The sequence below is a fragment of the Notamacropus eugenii genome, chromosome 3 (genome assembly GCF_028372415.1).
Source record: "Notamacropus eugenii isolate mMacEug1 chromosome 3, mMacEug1.pri_v2, whole genome shotgun sequence".
NCBI lineage: Eukaryota > Metazoa > Chordata > Mammalia > Diprotodontia > Macropodidae > Notamacropus > Notamacropus eugenii.
Window position 1 is genome coordinate 114,639,024 of NC_092874.1, and position 7,044 is coordinate 114,646,067.

General features: G+C 36.5%; 1 non-coding gene across 1 annotated transcript; it reads right to left on the bottom strand.

Annotated features, from left to right (window-relative positions):
- Positions 1–5,456: 5,456 nt before the first annotated feature.
- On the bottom strand, positions 5,457–5,560 carry LOC140497866 (U6 spliceosomal RNA). The gene has a single exon (XR_011964877.1). It is a non-coding gene; the product is annotated as a U6 spliceosomal RNA (small nuclear RNA).
- Positions 5,561–7,044: the final 1,484 nt, after the last annotated feature.

Genomic DNA, 7,044 nt, shown 5'->3' on the forward strand with positions numbered 1-7,044 from the left:
ACATCCTAACTCACAGATAGGCTTGAGGCTTGCTGGTTACCCTCAACCTGGTTCAACCTGTCTGCAGAGATGTGTTTTTTTAACCAGGATGTGTCCATTGCCTATGCTGCAACTTCTTGGAACCACAGGTGGATCAGACCACTTTGGAAGCACCAAACAGGACCAGCCCAAACCTTCCCTAAAAAAGTGTCCCAAGACTGGCCCTAACATCAAATATGAAGTCAGGAAGTTGACTGGAAGGATGCACCAAAAAGAAAGTAATCTCACTATAACAAGCTATTATGACAGGGATGCTCAAGACAGCAGTAGAAAAGAATGACTCCAAAATTACAAGCAAAACCTCAAAGAAAAACAACTTGGAAACAGATTTTACTTGAATTACTGGAAGAGATGAAGCACAAATTATAAGTGTATTCCTGCAGTGCTTGTGGAAAATCCATTTTTTTCTTCTGAGTCTCTGTTTGCAGTTGTCATAGAGTTAGATTTGCAGTGTGCTGGCTGGTATTTTGATTGACTTATGTCTCTAGCTTTTAGTCCTTAAATTGAGGTTCTGTGCCAGGGCCAGGCTTTGTGTCCCTTGCTGGGCATTTGGGTAGGGTTAGGATTGGTCTTAGTCCCCTGGGTTCTTGCACTGCTCTCTTCACCAGGTAACTCTTCTGCCCTTCCCCTGCTCCCACACACACTCAGGACACTTTCTGGCATCTCAGCACAGAATGCTAAGGACCTCAGAACTCCCAGGTAACTGAGCTAGTCTGAGTGCTGCTTCACATCACTCTGATCACCAGCTCTTCCAGAGCTTCCAAAGTCCTCACCCTGGGGCTTTCTGATCTTCCCATGACTAGATATAGAGCCTTGCAGACTATATAAATCTCTGGCCCACCACCAGCCACATTGGATTTGTTTGCTTGAAGTGGCTTGTTTTGCTGTTGCTTTCCCATTGTCCATGGACTTCTAACTGATTTTTTGTGCAGTCTGTCCTGGAATAAATAATTTATAGTAGTTTCTCATTGGATTTCTTAATCATCATTTGTCCTGGTGCAAATTTCAGGTTTTCATTGAAGTGGAATATTGGAGCTGAACAGCCTGTCTTCCACTTATCTCTAATAGCCAAAGTACTTCCATCTATCACAGAAAAGCTAGGGAAAAGACATTTTTGCCTAATGAGTTTAGCATTATTTTAGGAACACATTTCTATCTTTCTGTTCTTTCATTCCAACCTCACCATCTACTCTTTATTAATCTTGATCAAGATTTAGACATAATTTTGCTGTCCCTGTCTCATATGCTACTCAGAGGTCATCTATTCTGCATCTTTATGAAAATACTTTTCAGGAACCACAAATAATGAGGCAAACTCTGAATTTGTTCAGAACACAAATGATGAATTTAGAAATGGTGATGTTACATCAGCAAACCATGGTTTACCTTCATATGACTGAAGAGGAGAGAAATGAAGTTGATCAACTTCAGAGTTGAGGAATTCAGTCAGAATGGACTCCCCTCATTAAATTTTGTAGTAATTGCAAGGAAAATAAAATTGTGCTTTGATTTCAGGGGTTAAAGTGTATATGGCAATTGTAAGAAGCAATACAGAATTCGATCAAGATACAGGTAAAGCAGACCTCATGAGTAGAGGGGTGTAGAGTCAGTCCAGGAAGGGGTTTGTCCTATGCAGACAGCCCAATTGTAGAATACTCCTTACATATGGGAACTTTGATATCATAGATGTACACAGTTCAGGAAATTTTCTTAAATATAGTTGCATCTGTCTTCTACTTTGATAATGATTCTTTCTGTCTCTGTCTAAGATTTAAAATTATTACATACAAAAGTTCATGAATTTATCACAAATTGATTCATTGTGCCCCCACCCAACTCTGGAAAAGTCTCCTAATAGAGCTCATCTTATTTTCCATTAAGATTCTAATCTCCTTTCCAAATCTGCATGACCCAAAAAGAAAACATACTCCCATAATAAATTAAAACACATGCAATTTACTTCATTAAACTAAAATTAAATGGAGAATTAAAACTCCAAGTGGCTATGCCTTGCTTAAGTAAAAGATCTGTTATCTCCATTTCCCAGAGGCAGCAGCTGTCTCAAATAATAGCTAAGTTCAATTTTATTGTTACCATGGCAACTAGAGTATGAGATTTCCAAATGCTGGTGATCTACCCACTATCCAGTAGAATCTGGACTCATTTCTTCCCTGCTCCCAATTTTTAACACCTTTACTCAGGTAAACCTGAATTTTTTTTTCATTAGGGAAGTACTTCCTGAAAAATCACAGTTAAAATCTCAAGGAGGAAAGGAAAGAATTCGCCATCTTTCACTGCAGTTCCCATGGCTTGGGGTCTCACAAATTATTACTGCAAGTTCCCTGTCCAAGTTGTGTCTCAGAGTTTCTCATCAAGGAGACTGCTTTGGCCAGTAGTTCCCAAGCTTGAAAGCACTGGCTCATTGATAATTAACAATCCTGTAGAGAAATAAAGAGTGGTGCTTTTTTCTGTTTGTTTGGCAGGGCAACCTCTACCCAGCACACTCCACTGCCCACGTGGATTCCCTCTGACCTGGTTGTGACAACAAACCAGTCAACTCTGCTTTTATGAGTCTTGTGCACTGCAATTAGCCACAGTGTCCTGTACCATTTACTTCCGGATTCCTTGAGTCTTTGGTCCCTGGAATGTGTGGGTCTAGGAAGAAACTGGGGAAATATGAAGCAAACACCTACCTGTATAAATCAGGGCCACATAAATACTTGGGGAATAATTGTTCTGGATTGTTAAAATTTCCAGGTAGCTGAAGATTTATCTCTTTGAGGTTTATATCTTTTAAGAATTTTCATCATTTTATATTGTTGCACAATATTTTGTGCAACACATTATGTTTTCCTGCCTTTAAAAAGTAATTTTTTGATATATTTGGCTTTTACATTTTAAATCCTCTCCATACCTCAATCATACCTCATAGCAAAAAAATTTTAAAGTAGTGCATGTGGGGGTGGAGGGACACTTCAGCAAAACTAATCAACACATCTGAAATTCCTGATTTCATATGCAGTATTCCACACCCACAGAGAGGTTCATGTTCATGTCTCTTCTTTGTGGCCAAACTTGATATTATAATTAGCAGCATTCAGTCAAAAAGATTTTTTGTATCTTTTATTTTTACATGATGTACATGTCGAATTGCAGCCCTCATTTCATGCCCTCTCACAGTCTTCCCTTATAATAAGGAACTAAAAAGAAAAAAGAAAAGTTCTATAAAACTAATGAACATTATCCAAAAAAAAAAAAATCTGATTTAATATGCAGGGTTCCATATCTATATTCTCTACCTCTGAAAAAAAGCAAATAGAGATATCTTCTTATAACTCTTCCTGGGAGCGAAACTTAGTTATTAATTGCAGCATTCAGTTTTGATTGTTTCTTTTTCATTCTCTTTATTTACATCTTTATAGTCATTGTAAATATTGTTGTCTGATTCTGCTTTCTTCACTTTATTTTTAAATTAATCTAAAATATTTTCCAATTATATGCAAAAACAATTTTTACATTCATTTAAAATTTTTTTGAGTGCTTCCTACTCCCTTCCCTCTTCCCTCCCTGAGAAGGCAAGCAATTTGATAGATTATACATATACAGATCATATTAGCCATATTGCAAAAGCAAACAGATCAAAGAAAGAATGAAGTAAAAAAAATTATGCTTCAATCTGTATTCAGACTCCATCAATTCTTTCTCTGGAGATGGATAGAATTTTTAAGTCCTTTGGAATTGTGTTGGATTAATATATTGCTGAGAATAGCTAAGGCATTCACCATTGATCATTATACAATATTGTTGTTATTGTGTACAGTGTTCTCCTGGTTCTGCTCACTTCACTCTGCCTAAGTCCATACAAGTCTTCCCAGGTTTTTCTGAAACCATCCCCTCATAGCATTTCTTAGAACACAATAGTATTTTTCATCATATTTTGTCACAATCATATGCCACAATATTCCTCAATTGATGGATATCCCTTCAATTTTCAATTAGCTGCTATAAATATTTTTGTACAAATAGGTCCTTTTCCTTTCTTTCCAATCTCTTTGGGATACAGACCTAGTAGTGGCATTGCTGGATCAAAGGGTATGCACAGTTTGGTTGCCCTTTGGGCATAGTTCCAAATTGCTCTCCAGAACGGTTGGACCAGTTCAGAAGGTTGCCAACAGGGACCCAGTGTCCCAGTTTTTCCACATCTCCTACAACATTGGTCATTTTCCTTTTTTGTCACATTAGCCAGTCTGAGAGGTGTGAAGTGGTACTTCAGAATTGTTTTACTTTGCATTTTTCTAATCAGTAATGATTTAGAGCACCTTTTCTTATGCCTATAGATAGCTTCGATTTCTTCATCTGAAAACACTGACTATTTATCAATTGGGGAATCACTTATATTCTTATAAGTTTGACTCAGTTCTCTATATATTTCAGAAATAAGGTGTTTATCAGAGAAATTATAAATTTCTCAACCCCCCCTCCTTAGTTTTCTGCTTTTCTTCTATTCCTGGCTGCCCTGATTTTGTTTGTACAGAAGTTTGTTTTTTTTAATTTAATGTAATCAAAACTATCTATTGGGCTTCCTGTTGATCTTCTCTACTTCGTGTTTGGTTACAAACTCTTCCTTTATGTATAGATCTGACAGGTACATTTTCCCATGCTCCCCTAGTTTACTTATGGTGTCACCACCTAGTTTATCATATACCTAGTTTGACCTTATCTTGATGTGCGGTGTGAGATGTTGATCTATAGTTTCTGATAAACTACTTTCTAGTTTTCCCAGTAATTTTTGTCAAACAGTGAGTGGTAGTCCCAAAAAGTGTGGATCACTACATTTATCAAAAACTAGATTATTATAGTAGTAATTTACTGCTGTGTACCTAATCTATTCTGCTGATACACCACTTTTATTTCTTAGCCAATACCAGATTGTTTTGATGATTACCATTTTTTAATATAGTTTGAGATCTGGTATTACTAGATATTCTTGACCTTTCATTCTTCCAGATAAATTTTTTTTATTATTTTTTTCTAGCTCCATAAATAATTTTTTGGTAGTTTGAATGTTATGGCACTGAACAAATAAATTAATTTATGTAAAATTGTCATTTTTATTCTATTGGCTCAGCCTACCCACGAGCAATAATATTTCTCCAATTGTTTAGATCTGATTTTATTTATATGAAAGGTGATTGTGTTCCCACAGTTCCTGGGTTTTCCTTGGCAGGTAGACTCTCAAGTATTTTATATTTTCTGCAGTTTCTTTAAATAGAACTTCTCTTTCTCTCTCTTTCTGTTGGGTTTTGTTGATAATATACAGAAATGCTGATGATTTATGTGGTTTTATTTTATATCCTGCAACTTTGCTGAAGTTATTAATTCTTTCTACTAGTTTTTATTTGATTCTTTAGGTATACAAAAATATGGAATGCTTCATGAATTTGCATGTCATCACTTATGCAGGACCCATATTAATCTTCTCTGTATCATTCCAATTTTAGTACATGTGCTGCTGAAGCAAGCATCTTACATCACTTCATTTCATTCACTTGTCTTCCTGTGCTTCTTAGTAATCACCATATTTATCATTTCTTACAGTGAAGTAATATTCTAAAGGGGATGGCCCTTGAAAACCTTTGCATGGTGGTAGAGCCTCTGAGAAACATATCTCCAGAGGCCAGGAGATAGAGAGTCCTTCCTTTCTGACTAAAGTATATTGAAAAATGCACCTCTTCAATGAGGTTTGGATGGAGACTATATTGGGAGCCAAATATTCCAAAATATTTTTATTATTTAGTCCTTGATTCTCTAGAATTAGTATGTGTATATGTGAGTGTGTGTGTGGGGGGGTGTTAGTTGCTATTTGGTAACTTTAAAACTGGTTGGTTGGTTGGTATCTTTCATTCTTGAAGAGGGCCAGAATGACATCACTATGTTGGGGTCAAGATACAGAGTGTCCAGCTGTGGCTGATCAGATCAATATGAGTTCGGAAGACTCTGCCACAGATTGGGCACAAATAGTTCACATGAACATTTGGAGTGGAGATGTCTCTAAATTTGCTCTATGAGCAAAGCAGAGTTGCAGTCACTCAAAAGAGCTGTGAGATATATAATCTTAAAGATGAATAATTTGGAAGAGTAGGCTTTGATATCTAAAGGGGATATTTAATTTTAACAATTTTATAATTTCAATTACTACTCTTGGGTTTTCCTTTTCAGGTTACGTGGACACACTGTGCAGCATCTATTTTTCTTATATACCAAATATTTGTGATCCCCAGACTTTTCTTCATGCACACTCTATGGAAAAGGGCCCGGGGTTCCTGCTCTTATTCACATATTCACATTGGTTGAGACAATATTAGCCATATTTTTGGTTCAGAATTCATGTAAGACTTAAAAGCTTAGGGTGTCTTTGAGATTAAATTCAATACACTGTGGTTTAATAGTGCTATTTCAAAGAAATTAACTGGTGTCTGAGGTCAGATTTGAACTCAGGGTTTTCCTGAATTTAGGCCCAGTACTCTGTCCACTGTACCACCTAAAGGTATTAAAAAAATTCTTTAGTATTAGAACAAATACCTAAAAGTATTAAAAAGAACCTGAATACTTTTTTGGTGGTCTGGTGGATAGAGTGCTGGGCCTACAATTAGGAAGGGAGAAGCAGTTGCTGCAGATCCCAGGTATGCCTGAGGATAGTCAGGTGGCACAAAAACATGACAGGGAGATGCCATTGTTAAATACAACAGAATGGAATCTGTTTTCATTCCCTAACTACTGGATTCAAATCTAAGCTCTGCCACTTACTTGCTATGAGACTTCAGTGTTGAAGAAAAAATAATACCAATAATGTACTCTGAAATTTAGGCTCAGATCTTCCAGAAACAATTTTATTTAATTTATCATGAATTTATATCCAAGTAATTTCTAGTTTGGAGAGAGCAAGCTAAACTGTCCCCAAATAGTTCTCCTGTCTTCTGACATCACTCTCGGCCCCAAGACAAT